Genomic DNA, 15368 nt, shown 5'->3' with positions numbered 1-15368 from the left:
TGTGGTGATCATTTACCAATTATACATGATGTTGTATAACTGAAACTAATATAATGTTCTATGTCAATTATTTCTAAAATTTTAAAAAAATTGAAAAAATAAAAAAGTCTGAAAACCACCCTCCTCCTCTTTCACACATAAAAAACAAAACAAAAAAGCTGATTCTACTTTTTCAATATCTTTAAAATCTTTTTTTTTCTAAGATTTTATTTATTTATTTGACAGAGATAGAAAGCAATCACAAGTAGACAGAGACTCAGGCAGAGAGAGAGGGGGAAGCAGGCTCCCTGCCAAGCAGAGAGCCCGATGCCAGACTCGATCCCAGGACCCTGAGATCATGACCTGAGCCCAAGGCAGAGGCTTAACCCACTGAGCCATCCAGGCACCCCTCAATATCTTTAAAATCTGTACATTTATCTCCATCTTCATGGGATGATTTGGGAGGTTGATTACAACACAGTACTTTACATTGCTTTAAAGCAAGAGCTCTACAGTCTGACCAACTATGTTGAAACCCAGCTTCATAACTTAGTCACTCTGTAATCAAAGGAAAGTAAATAACAAGTACCTTTCATCATAACATATTTTCATCATAAAATAGAGGTAATATGATAAAAACCTTAAGTATGTTGTTAGATTTAAACTGATAATTTTTTAAAGCACTTTGAAGCATGTTCCAAAGAAACTGGATGTCCATCATTCCTTAGATATCTTCAGCAGACTAATTTTTAAAATGTACATTGACTGTATTCAGGCTAAAATCCAAATGCTTTCACTAGGATTGGATGGTTTTCCCTAATATGATCCTACTCCTCTAAGCACCAGTCTTAGTCTTCTTTGCCCCACACTTTTCCCGTGTCTCCTCTCTTCTTCCCCTATCCACCTTCTTTCCTTTCACCCCTCACTGTGAAGTAAGGATGCTCCGTGAGCTGGGAGATGGGGAAGACTCACCAGACTGAGAACCAGCATGGAATCCTGTCTCTGTTTTATCTCACCCGCTTAGTCTTTATGAGGGTGCTGCTCTTTGCCTGGGAGGAGCTTGCAACAGGAAATTCCCTGGAGCCAGTTTGGTAAAAAACACAAAGTTTCTGAGGATTCTAGTGTCTAATTCTGATTCAAAAAGAGAGAACCATTAGGGGTCCCTGGCTTGGAAAGAAATGAAAGCAAAGGAGTGAGATTTAGGTCAGCAAGATTACAGGAGGACCCTGTACTCCTCCCAGTACAAAAACACAGATTTAACAAGCACTGATGGATGGAAAGGCCTTTATGAGAGTTCCAGAATTTGGATGAGAGATTACAGGACCCTGGTGGTACATATAAGAAAAGACAAATTGAAAAGGATATGAAGAAAAGTTTGATTTTACCCACATCCCCTCTACCTTAGCCTGGCACAGTTCTGCCCCAGAAGAGCTTCCCTCGGTCCCTGAGTTTCTCACTATCTTCAGTAGCTGTGTTCTATAAAGTCCCCTTGAACACTGAATTAGGAAATTTGGTGTCTTTGCTCTTAGGGGAAATGCACAACATTTTTGTCAATCAATCAATACATAACTTTTTTAATGTTTGTTTTCTGTGAGAGACACTTCCTGTAATACATAGTTCTTATACGTTGGTCATGGTTCTTATGATTAACCGTGCAGCCTTTAAATGATCGAAAGCCAGGAGCTTTGGAGGCCACTTGTGTTTCATTCACCAATATCTGTGTACAAGAGAGTCTCATTAGTGTTGAAAACCTGATTTCTACATAATCCTTTTCCTGTACACTTAGTAGGCACTTTAAAATCTCTTCTGCAGCCTCCTAATTAGCAAAATCTGCCTTGACTCTAAGTTTAATATTGTGTATCCCTCGTTGCTTTTTAAAATGTACTAGCAAACCCAGTGCTATCCAACAAGAGCTTGATTTTTTTTTTTCTCTGACCCCAGGTGATGTAACTGTAACCATCTTTGACTTCACCACAATGTTGTCCATTGCACTTTTTTTTTATTAGTTGTCATCTCATGACTCCACAAATTTATCCTCTTTTTCATCTTTTCCATATTTGTATCACACGCTACAAATGTTACTTTAGTAATCTCCAGAGTGGCTTCATATAGAGATGAACTTCCTCTTCCTTTGTCTGGGTGTATCTTATTTTTGATTCATTAACTTTGAATCACAAGCAACACTGTTATAACTCACACCTGAATGAAGTTTATCCAACATGGTTATTTTTTCCATAAAGTAAAGCACAACCATCTTGCACTTAGGAACACTAGAAAAGTATTATTTAACTGCAATACACTCCATGAATAAATAACAAGATAGTTATTTACTGTGTTGCACTTCAGCACTATCCTGGAGGGCCATGTTAAACAGTGGAATCAACAAAAAGCAGAAAAAAATAAGAAAAACCTGGCCTTAAATTGAATGTAAAAACGCATGTTTATAGTTGAAATGGGAAGTCAGAATCTCACTTTGTTCGGCCTCAGCTGAGAATGCGACTGTCTGGCAATTCAAATTTTTCACATCTCTTTGCACGCTGGCAAGTGAGTGCTCAAGTGCCGTGAGAATTTATTTGGGGTTACAAATAAATCTTAAGGAGTAGGCAAACTAGTAAATATGGAATTCACATATGATAGAGCCCCACTGTGTATATATAATTTATAAGATTCATACTCAAATCATACATAAAGCATATAAATAAATGTAAAACTAATATGATAGAATTCCAACTTCTACAATTTAAGTATTGGTGAGATTGACACAAAATGACTTAAAAACTGTTCGAAGCTCTCAAAGGAGGCTGGAATACATGTAAGACCAAAATAAATCTAGATGGCTGAAAGGATTGCATGTTTAAAGCTGTCACATTTTCCACAGTAATGTTTAGATGCAACTCAACTTTCATCAAAATCCCATTTTGATTAATTTCATATAATTAATTTTCTGTGAAATTTATTCTGATGAATTATGAAAAAATGCGGTACATGTCACAACATGAAATTTAGACTATGAGATAAAATGTTAAAGTCTGGGGTGCCTGGGTGGCTCAGTGGGTTAAAGCCTCTGCCTTCAGCTCAAGTCATGATCTCAGGGTCCTGGGATCGAGCCCCACATCAGGCTTTCTGCTCAGGGGGAAGCCTGCTTCCTCCTCTCTCTCTGCCTGCCTCTCTGCCTACTTGGGATCTCTGTCTGTCAAATAAATAAATAAATCTTTAAAAAAACTGTTAGGCATGCCTTGGTGGCTCAGTTGGTTAAACTGCTGCCTTTGGCTCAGGTCGTGATCTCAGGGTCCTGGGATCGAGCCCCACATCAGGCTCTCGGCTCAGCATGGAGCCTGCTTCCTCCTCTCTCTCTGCCTAACTGTGATCTCTCTGTGTCAAATAAATAAAATATTTAAAAAAATAATAAAATAAATAAAATTTAAAAATGTTAAAGTCTAATATGATTTGAATATTCTAAATTATATGAATATGAAAATCATGGAATAAAATCAACCAAATATCAAAGTGACATTATGGTTGTTTGTTTGTTTTTTTTGTTTTTTGTTTTTTTAAAGATTTTATTTATTTATTTGACAGAGAGAGATCACAAGTAGGCAGAGAGGCAGGCAGAGAGAGAGGAAGGGAAGCAAAGCAGGCTCCCTGCTGAGCAGAGAGCCCGATGCGGGACTCGATCCCAGGACCCCGAGATCATGACCTGAGCCGAAGGCAGCGGCTTAACCCACTGAGCCACCCAGGTGCCCCGGTTGTTTGTTTTTTTAATTTATATTTTCCTCTATTACAAATAAAGTAGAGGGTGTCTGGGTGGTTCAGTCAGTTAAGTATCTTCCTTCAGCTCAGGTCATGATCCCAGAATCCTGGGATCAAGCCCCGCATCAGGCTCTCTGTTGAGTGGAGAACCTGGTTCTCCCTCTCCCTCTGCCTGCCGCTCCCCTGCTTGTGCTCTCTCTCTCCCTCTCTCTATCAAATAAATAAATAAAATCTTTAAAAAAAATAAAAATAAAGATAAAAAGGCATTGTTTAAAGTGAAGGAACTAGACACTTATCTACCCTTACTTCATACATACACTTGATATATTTAAGAACAATCGATTCTGAGACTCAAGCAATCCTGCTGAGAGGAAGGCTCCAGAGACAGTTCAGAAAAAACTCTCCTGCCTTCCCCTCACCCTTCTGGGATTCTCCTGTCACTAAAAGGTTAGCTCTAAAAAGACTTAGAAGCTGAGTTCTGAACTCAAATTTAACCCCCAGTGGTTTCTTGACAGGTGGGGAGACCGTCCCCTTCCCACCTGTCAAGAAATCACTGGGGGTGGTCTCTATGCCCATGAGAGCCTTAGAAATCAGTGGACAAGTCTATAACTGAGCACATCTAGAAACCTTAAAGTTCTTGAGAGAAGGAAAGTCTTCCTCAGACCAAGGTGCTCATCCCCATCCTCACAGAACACCTGGTAATTTCTGCAGTATAAATACTACATGTACCTAATATATGCCAGTTCATGTTGATCTATTGTATTTTTGCAAAGGGATGAATAGGGGTGCAGAATTTAACCCAAAAACATTACAGGAATTTCTTTTTCCATTTTATTCCTCCTCAAAAGCAGATGTGAGGTTTTTTTCCTTCCAATCCCTCCTTTTTTCCATGCTGTGTAGTCAGACAAGGAGTCAAATGCTGAGAGATTTTGATTTTGCTGGAAGCTAATCCCTGGGTATGTCTTAAAGATTTTATATTAGAGGGGCGCCTGGGTGGCTCGGTGGGTTGAGGCCTCTGCCTTCGGTTCGGGTCGTGGTCCTGGGGTCGTGGGATCGAGCCCCGCATCGGGCTTTCTGCTCCACGGGGAGCCTGCTTCCTCCCCTCTCTCTCTCTGCCTGCCTCTCTGCCTACTTGTGGTCTCTCTCTGTCAAATAAATTAAATCTTAAAAAAAAAAACAATTTCTATTAGAATCAGGAAAACTATTAATGCACTGTAATGTTTGGTGATAGTGTGGACTATAATAAATTTATAGTGATTCCACTGGTTGTCTTAAATTTATGCTGAAATTATTTACCAGAAAAATAAGAACACTCCTTTGTCTTCTTTCCTCTTTTTATTCATTCATTGGAACCAACGGATATATGGCAATACATGGCTTCCAAGTAAGAACTCTCAATATAATAAAGGAGAAAAACATACAGATATAAGATACAATATGAGAAGATATAGAAGATAGGTAAGTACACATGTCAGTGGAACACTTGAGGATGGATATCCATGATGGTCCAAAGTTCCTAGAAAAATTTTCTCACAGGAGCTGATATGTGAGCAGGATCTTCAATGCTAACTAGGTTACCTAGGGTTTGCATGTGTGAAGAAATGCCATGACAAACAAAGACACAGGTTACTAGCTTCGTGAATTGAGTAGGTGACCAGTTCTCTATATGCAGAGAGATATAGACAACATATTTCAAGAGGTTAGAAAATTTGCTAGTATTTTATAAAACATGGAAGGCCACATTTTCTTTGTAATTTCTTGGTTTGTATTATTTTCTGGTAAATAACATTTGTAACTGCATTATTTATTTACTTGCCTTAAACTATACATGTAATACATTAATATATAAAATATATTGGCACTGTTTAAAAATGCCAAGCTATACAGATACAGATCAATTATACTGTCTATACCTCTTTCCATCCACTCCACATTTTAGATCTCTCCTCCATTGGCAATGTATCCTTTTTAGGTAGTTCTTATGTTTATAAAATTTGCATTATAAATGTGCATATATGCACATACAGTATGCTCTTAATTTTTGCATAATTTGTCAATGTTAATGGAAAAATCAAACTTTTGTTTCTTTTTTTATTTGAATGTCAGTTTATATAAATATACTTTACTTATTCTAAGCACTTCTATGATATAAAGATAACACAGATTTGTAAGCTCAGTATTACTTTACTGATGGACATTTTGAATGATTCACTATTAATTCTATCACAGGCACTTTTACAATGAGAATTACTGTATATACTTCCATATGTATTTGTGAACATTATTCCCTAAATGGCAAGTAGTGAATTTGCTCTGCCCAGAACTTTGTTTTTCATAAGAATAATACTATGCAATTTTCCTCTAGGAGTAATTCTCTCTAATCAATTGGGCATAAGAATCACTCTTTAACCCAAACCTCATTAATGCTTATCATCATCAATCTTGAAATTCTGTTGGTTAAAAATATAATACTGTATGAATTGTATCATATTTATTTAATTTTTAATTTCCTGATTTCCAGTAAGAATAAGCCTATGTGATTGAACTTTTGCATTTACTTCAGTGTGAACGTTTGCTCTACATAATCTATCTGCATAGTTTCTTTTTTTTTTAATATTTATTTGTTTGTTTTGAGAAAGAAAGTGAGACAGGAGGTGAAGGAACAGAGGGAGAGGGAGAGAATCTCCAGCAGACTCTCCACTGAGCATAGAGCCAGACCTGGGGCTCCATCTCAGGACCCTGAGGTCATGACCTGAGCCGAAATCAAGAGTTAAATGTTCAACTAACTGAGCCACCCAGGCACACCTGTCCACATGTTTTCTGTCGGTAAAATATGTTTAAATTGTGTAATGGCATAGAGCAAGTAGAAGAAATGAAGGCAAAGTGCATGAGAAAGATGAGAATGTTGATAGAATTACAAATATAGGTAAAAGGACATGAAGTTTCATTTCAGGATAAAGGAAAGAGAGTATGTGAAAATGTACTAGCTCAAAGTGTTACATGTACATAAACATAAAGGTAAGAGGGTAAGGCTGACAAACCTGTCTGGTGGCAAATGTTAATTTTATCTCTGAGGTTGAGAGGTTAATTTTCCCTCTGAGAGATCATCTGTCGAAAGTGCAGGAGGGTTAATTAAGAAGAGAAAGACTTGGATTTGGACCAGTTCCTTTATGGAATATAATAGTTGGGGACTTTTGAATGGTATTCATAATCAAATTAATGGTGATGGTTTTCTTTATTGTTAGGTACAGAACAAGTCCTCCTCTTCTTCTTATATGCCCAATTGCAAATAGACTGTCACATTCTTAGGACAGTTTTTATCACTACAGTTAAGAATAAGGGCTTTAGGGGCACCCGGGTGGCTCAGTTGGTTAAGAGTCTGCCTTTGGCTCGGGATTGAGTCCCACATCAGGGTCCCTACCTAGCAGGAAGCCTGCTTCTCCCTCTGCCCCTCCTCTGCGTGTGATCTCTCTCTGTCTCTCTCAGATAAACAAATAAAATCTTAAACAAACAGAAAGAATAAGGTCTTTAGAATCAGTGTGTGTGGCTAGAAGCAGTTCTATCATTTACCAGATATTTAGAATTATAGAAGTTACTTAAATTATTCTCATTTTAAAATGGAGATAAAATTTATTTTTTTTATTATTGACAAATAACATATTATTTGTTTCAGGGGTACAGGTCTGTGATTCATCAGTCTTAGGCAATACATAGCACTCACTATAACATGTACCCTTCCCAACGTCCATTACCCAGGGACCCCATCCTTCCCACTCCCCCTCCACTCTAATAAACCTAATAATATTTATGAGTTAATACATGGAATGTTTTCAGGAAAAGAACTGACTCACATCAAGGATTTAAAAATGTTTAACTATTACATTATTATACAACTCCCCAATGGATTGGTTGCCTTGGATTTATCTTCTGTCCCAAATCATAGCATGCCTCAGACAGAAATGTCATTACATAAATGTCCCATGGTTCCTTGACCCACCTACCCTGCTGTATTTGCATTCAAAAGAGAATATCCACCTCTAGGGATCTGGAAGGCCAAATAACCCCAGCAAGCATGAAACTTCAACAGAGTAAGAGCAAAACACATGTCATCACTCTCACTCCAGATCGATGCCCAGTGTGCTATACATATTCCAATCCCAGTTTCAGTGGACACTGGCTTAAGGATTATTTTTCCTGATCACAACACCCTTTAATCTTCAACTGTCTATAATACTGGTAAAAAAGGACTGTCTGGAACGGTGTCAATTGTGCTTCTAAGAAGAAGAGAGGAAAAAGATCTGTTTATTATGGGACAAGTGTGACTTTCAAAATGTTCTACTAGTCTTAAGAAATGGAAGAAGTATCATCAGCAAATCACAACATGGGGTGGGGAAGGGGTCAGCCAATGCAAGAGAAGTGTGCAGAGCAAAGGAAAGATCATGAGGGGAAGTTTAAATGAATTTGCCTGGAGAGGGAGCCAGTGGAGAGCCAGTCATAGAGTAATTTGACTAGCTAGATGCGTGTAAGGAAGTGAAGGAAATTCATGGTAGTGATATAATCACATTTGTTGTAATTCTTGCCTGTGAAGTCAAAAGTAAACACAAAGGTGTCACCAATGGAGAGTCACAAACAATGCAATGAGCTGTTCATTTCCTGACACTGTTATCAGCCCCACTCTTGTCATCACGCTGATTGAGTTCCAGGTTGGTGTGAATAACCTCCTTCTGGTCATTCCAAAGCAAGCAACACATCCTCCGAAATTTGGCATTCCATTCTCAATGCTACACCCTATAACCTGGCATCTTTGCATGTCCCAGACTAGGATGACTAAAATATTTTTCTAAAGGTACATTTTCTATTCAAAGCTTCCTGTCTTTCCTTCTTTCTGTGTAATCTATGTCTTACAACTGTTTCTATGTCCGCCAAACCCATGATTCTTACACATTTTCCCATATGATTCTACATATATGTTTACAAATACATGTATCATAATGAAAGAAGTTATTTGAAGGAGATATTCATTACATACAGTGAAGTTTCGATGATTAAGCATACAGCTATTCCACTGTGCATCTACACTTGTGTTTATCCTATTTTTTAGGTTTTATTTAAATTCCAGTTAGTTAACATACAATGTAATATAGATGTTGTATGTAAATACTGAATTACTGAATTATACACCTGAGAGTCTTTCACATTTTTTAGATTTCAGTCGGTGTTACTTTCTTCTCAGTGGATAGAAGACTTTGGATTTTCATATATTTAGCTCTGACTTTTGGTACCTGCATATTTTCCTTCATTTGGCATCTACAGATCAGCCATATTACAAATTACAATAGTGAAATAAGATCTGACAGTCAGATATGATGGTGAAATAATTTATAAATATTGATAGATATTGTAATGACTCCCTGACCTACAATTCCCTGCATTTTGGTTGACTTAACTCATCAAAGGTTTGAAAATTTGTAAGCTATTATTTTTATTTGGTGTAGAGAAAAATTCATGAAGAGAAAGCTAAAATTCTGACACCTGTTATGTCAGCATGCAATAAGACCAATGTCCATCCATCAACCTTCATTCTCATTGGCATTCCTGGGCTGGAGGCTGCCCACATCTGGATTTCCATCCCCTTTTGTGTGGTCTACATTTTGGCCCTCCTGGGAAACTGTTCTCTTCTGTTTATTATCAAGACAGACACCAGCCTCCATGAGCCAATGTACCTCTTCCTCTGCATGCTGGCTCTGGCTGATCTTATTGTGTGTACCACAGCTGTACCGAAACTTCTTAGTCTTTTCTGGTTCCATGATGGAGAGATTCATTTTGAAGCCTGCCTCACTCAAGTTTTCCTGATTCACTCTTGTTCCACCATGGAATCTGGCTTCTTCCTGGCCATGGCTTTTGACCGTTATGTAGCCATTTGTAACCCATTAAGACATTCGGCTATTCTGACACATGCTGTGATTGGGGGGATGGGCTTAGGTATAGTACTCCGGGGCATAGCACTTCTCAGTCCTCACCCCTTTCTGTTACGTTGGCTTCCCTACTGCAGAACAAATATCATTTCCCACACCTATTGTGAGTTCATGGCCCTCATCAAGATTGCCTGTGCTGAGACAAGAATCCGTAAAGCCTACAGCCTCATTGTTGCCTTCCTTACTGGTGGGGTAGACTTCTATTAATCATTTGTTCTTATGTTCTCATACTTCACACTGTCTTCCACCTCCCATCCAAGGAGGCCCGACTCAAGACCTTGGGCACCTGTGGTTCCCATATCTGTGTCATCTTAGTGTCTTATACTCCAGCCTTCTTCTCTTTTCTCACGCACAGGTTTGGGCACCATGTGGCTCCCCATGTCCATATATTTGTGGCCAACATCTATCTTCTGGTCCCACCCATGGTGAACCCTATTATCTATGGTGTAAGGACCAAGAAGATAAGAGACAGATTCCTTAAATTTTTCAGTTTTTCAAAGCCTTGAATTATGTCTTTTGGGTTCATGAGTAATATGTGAACAAATATCATCTATCTTTGAATGATTTCTTCATGAGGCTCCTCTTTTAGTGGTCAGAGGGCATGGGTTTTTCTATGGGAAGTAACTCATCCATAAACATATATTTTATGTTGTAACAATAATTACGTATTATTGAGTATGACTCTTTACTACAATATTAGAATGTTATTTCCTAAAATACAAAAAATAAGCAAACAAAATTTAGAATCATCTGTGGCTAAAAACATGAGATATTTAAAATTAACATGATATATAATCACCTATCTTTGGATTACCAGTTAAGACTTACTACCAGATTTACAAATTTTCTCTTTTTTTTTTTTTGCCCCAGTCATATTTCTTGACTGAATGTCCTTCTTTCTCAAGTACATACCTCACCACTTTCTTTTTTTTTTAATTTTTTATTTATTTTTTTGAGAGAGAGACAGTGAAAGAGAGCTTGAGTGAGGAGAAGGTCAGAGGGAGAAGCAAACTCCCTGTGGAGCTGGGAGCCCAATGCAGGACTCGATCCCGGGACTCCAGGATCGTGATCTGAGCTGAAGGCAGTCGCTTAACCAACTGAGCCACCCAGGCACCCCTTCACCACTTTCTTAATGAGAGTTTTTTGATGCTAACTTCTGTGTTCTGTGTTTAATGATTTCTTTATGTCTCCATGATAATACCTTTCAGCTACACAGTTCCATTCTCCAGTTATAACATTTCCTTAGTCTTTTGAAGACATTATCCTACAGTCTTCTAGAATCTTTCATTACTTTGAAGAAAACTGATGTTGGCTAAATTGTCATTAATTTGTAGGTAATTATCTTTTCTGTCTGACTGTCATTAGATCCTATTGATTTCTTGGGTGTTCTGTAGTTTCACATGGGTAAATTTCATAGGTATTTTGCAAGTGAGAAAAGATTACATACACTGAGATTCTGTTTAAATGATACTCTAGGGAAGGAAAAGTAGTGTGAAGGTAGTGTTCAGGCATCCATGTTTTAAGGTCCTGTAGGTGATTCTTAAATGCAGCTAAAACTGAGATGTGGTTAAGTTGAGAAACAGAGACATTAGTTGACCACAGGGGGAGTATTTCAGTCAAGTACTTCATCTTTCAAGCTAAATTGTGAAGAGAATCAACATTTGTTAAGCATTTACTAGATTCTAATCTCTTTATTGTGGATTTTAATATATAACCTTCACAATATATTTTAGAATACATTATCATTAATGCTCCCATAATAAGTAACTCAACAAACTCATATTCAATGGCTAGTTTAGAGGTGCTAGGATTAGAAGTCTGTCTAGCTCTAATGCCATAATTTTCTTATAATCTCACAATGGTTCCATATGCAGCCAGATCACTCAACGGGACTCCTAGGAACACAGCTTCTCACAGGTGAGCTGTCATAATTGTTGCTACTGGTCATTGCATTCTTCATAACCACACTCAGTTTAGATCCATTTACTTGTGGAACAGAATTCACTAGGGATATAGGAATGACTAAGGCAAAGTTTGTAAACAGTTTCAGAGTTTCAGAGGTGCACAGAATAAATGTATCCTTTCTTTCCATCTGATTCCTAAAAAGATCGAGATTGAAGAAAGACATGGAAGATGTGAGTTGAAAATATCATCTTTCTTAGTAACAATGTCTATTCTAGAGGACCAAGTGTGGTACAAGAGTCAGTGAACACTTTAACTAAACCCCAGAGTTAGGCATATAGTCCTAATCAGATCATGAAGACTTACTACAAGGAGGAGCACCAGAGAACACAGGACCACCTTAGAAAGTCTCACTACCAGGAAGTGTGTATGTTGGGGTGGGAGGGACACAGGGAAAATGGTCTTAATTACACTTACTCAATTTATTCCTACTGAATTTTCAAATGCACAGCTTTTCCCTAGTGCATAGTGAATAAGGGTAAAAAAATGATGGACATTATAATACATGAACATAAAGAATTGGCTAGAAATATTTTGTTCCTATAGTCTGATATAGTTGATTCAGACATAATAAACATTTTTTTCAGTATAATAATGTGTAACACTTTTATAATGTGTGCATTCTCATAGTCAGCCCTGAGTTCTTATATACATCAACCCATTAATGGGTTGATTCTCATGCAAACTAAAAATGATTTTCAGGGTTAATATCTTCATTTTACAAATAAGGAAACTGAGAAATAGAGAAATCAGTTGACTTTCTCATAGTCATAGAGATGGTTAAAAATGGAGACAGAATTTGAACCTAGGAAGTTTGACACCAGGTTTATATTCTCAACAACTACGCTATACTTAGTTACATATTAATATTTACACCCTGATATATCAATGTGACAACTGCTAAAATAGAATTAGAAAGGAGATATATAATCAGCCTAGGTTAGGGATTATAAGAAAGTCAAGAATAGTTCCAGAAGATAGGACATCAGGAACATTAGGTAGGCAACTAAGCAAAATTCCTGTGGATTAGGTCAATTTAAGTAGGCAGTGTGTGGAGTGTGTGTTGTGTGTGGAGTATGTGGTGTGTGTGTGTGTGTGTGTGTGTGTGTGTTGGACATTAGAGTGGTATCCAGTTTTGTGTTAGCCAATTCTGTATTCATTTCACTTTCTAAGGTTTTCCCATTTTCTCCATCTAACAATCACCCAATTTGATTATTAACCAAGTTTCAACTTTCTAGAATGATAGTTTTCAAAATTTAGGCTTGAACCATCTTAAAAATACATATTGCTTAGGCCCTTTCTAAAACTATTAGACTCAAAATGTCTTTGGTGTATCCCATTAAAAAAATCTTATTTACTTTTCATCATTCGTTCTGTATATTTTTAATTCAGTGATCCAATGTCCATGCCACAGTTGTAGGATGCTGAGAATAAACACACAGATATCCTACTCAGAGATTGTGGCATGAGTTAAAATTCCTACAGAGTTTTATAGTTCTTACTTCAAATACAAAAGGTTGGAAAGAATGTCACTTAAAACGTTATGACAAAAAAATTATGTGGAGAATAATAAAAAAAAAAAACTCACAATTTTCTTGGACCTGTCAGAAAGTTCAACTCACAGTGTGAATAATCCAAAATTTAAAGAAACATAGATAACTCCAAAAAGAGATGGAACATGATCCTATGCTTACTAGGGGCCTGTGTCAGATACTGTACAAGCCACAATAAAGAATTTTTTAATTTTAAAAAAAAATTAATTTCTTTTCAGTGTAACAGAATTCATTGTTTATGCACCACACCCAGTGCTCCATGCAATACGTGCCCTCCATAATACCCACCACCAGGCTCCCCCAACCTCCCACCTCCCACCCCTTCAAACCCTCAGATAGTTTTTCAGAGTCCATAGCCTCTCATGGTTCATCTCCCCTTCCAATTTCCCTCAAATCCCTTGTCCTCTCCATCTCCCCATGTCCTCCATGTTATTTCTTATGCTCCACAAATAAATGAAACCATATGATAATTGACTCTCTCTGCTTGATTTATTTCACTCAGCATAATCTCTTCCAGTCCCATCCAGGTTGATAAAAAAGTTGGGTATTCATCCATTCTGGGGGACGCATAATACTCCATAGTATATATGGACCACATCTTCCATACATACAAATGGCTATCAGACACATGAAAAAATGTTCATCATCACTAGCCATCAGGGAAATTCAAATTAAAACCACATTGAGATACCACCTTACACCAGTTAGAATGGCCAAAATTAACAAGACAGGAAACAACATGTGTTGGAGAGGATGTGGAGAAAGGAGAACCCTCTTGCACTGTTGGTGGGAATGCAAGTTGGTGCAGCCAATATGGAGAATGGTGTGGAGATTCCTCAAGAAATTAAAACTAGAGCTACCCTACAGCCCTGCAATTGCACTACTGGGTATTTACCCCAAAGATACAGATGTAGTGAAAAGAAGGGCCATCTGTACCCCAATATTTATAGCAGCAATGGCCTCGGTGGCCAAACTGTGGAAAGAACCAAGATGCCCTTCAATGGATGAATGAATAAGGAAGAATTTGTTAAAATTTAAACCAAGTTATTCACAGCTGAGTATAAACCTATATGAAAATGCAGAATATCTGGAACTGATGTATATATGATACAAAGAGGAATTCATACTTACTCAGGTTTTTCTCTCTAGACCTAGACTGATACTCATAAGAAAGTCTGAGTGCCGGACTAGACCTTCATCATGGACCAGGCCTGGTGGAGGGGAATAGCAGTCACTGTAAGATGGGAAGGACCCTTCACCCATGATCTCTTCCCTAAGGAATAAAAACCTTCACTTGAAGGAAGAGCACAAGTGGAGACCCACTGATGCTGAGCCAAAGGAGCAAATAAACTCTATAACCCAGGGTGAGACAAGTTCCTTAGACATGTCCTACGGCAAGGGGCAGAATCACTGAGGACATTTCATTTTCAAGACTCGGGAACATACTACCAGCCCAAGACAGGCTAAACTAGCCCAGATGGTATTTAATGTCCTCTGGCTCTTACCACCAGATTAGCAGGGTTTGAGGAACAAGTAACAGTGCTCTACACCTGAGGGATTGTGCAGAACATGGAGGGTGGACTTACTGCAGCACAGGAACAAAGAGAAGATCTAACATTGACAGTGGGGTAGACATCAAGAAAACCTAACTCATCAGCCACAACCTGAACACAGGGTAAAGTTAGAGGAATGTGATACATTCACTGAAGACATTCAAAGCAAAAGCATGAAGAATTCGATGACCTGAATAGTCCTTTACCTATGAAATAACTTGAATCTGTACTTAGCAACCTTCTAACACAGACTTCAGGCCCAGGTGACTACATTGGTGGATTTAGCTATTTAAGGGCTAAGTACCAATTTTACAAAAGCTAGCCAAAACACATATAAACAGATGAACTCTAACCAAATCATTGAAGATACAATTGAGGCCACATCATTAAAATCCACTTCATAAGTAGAATAAATAGATAGGGGATGAGTTCAGGGTCGCAACAGGGTTCCAGGAACAGCCACTTGTGCTTATAAATTACACAGCATAACTGATGGCTTCAAATTCAGGATGTGATGTTAATTAATACAAACTCCCTCTAAGAATATATGACAGCATCTCTTCTATTATAATAAATATAAGTAGGATTTTTTTCTA

At 37.8% G+C, this 15368-nt stretch overlaps 1 pseudogene; it reads left to right on the top strand.

The window, feature by feature from the left end:
* The first annotated feature begins 9266 nt into the window (after positions 1-9266).
* Positions 9267-10210, top strand: LOC125079734 (olfactory receptor 52D1-like; annotated as a pseudogene).
* Positions 10211-15368: the final 5158 nt, after the last annotated feature.

This window comes from Lutra lutra, chromosome 10 (genome assembly GCF_902655055.1).
Source record: "Lutra lutra chromosome 10, mLutLut1.2, whole genome shotgun sequence".
Classification (NCBI taxonomy): Eukaryota; Metazoa; Chordata; class Mammalia; order Carnivora; family Mustelidae; genus Lutra; species Lutra lutra.
The sequence above is the reverse complement of the archived record's forward strand: the minus strand, read 5'-3'. Positions and strand labels throughout refer to the sequence as shown.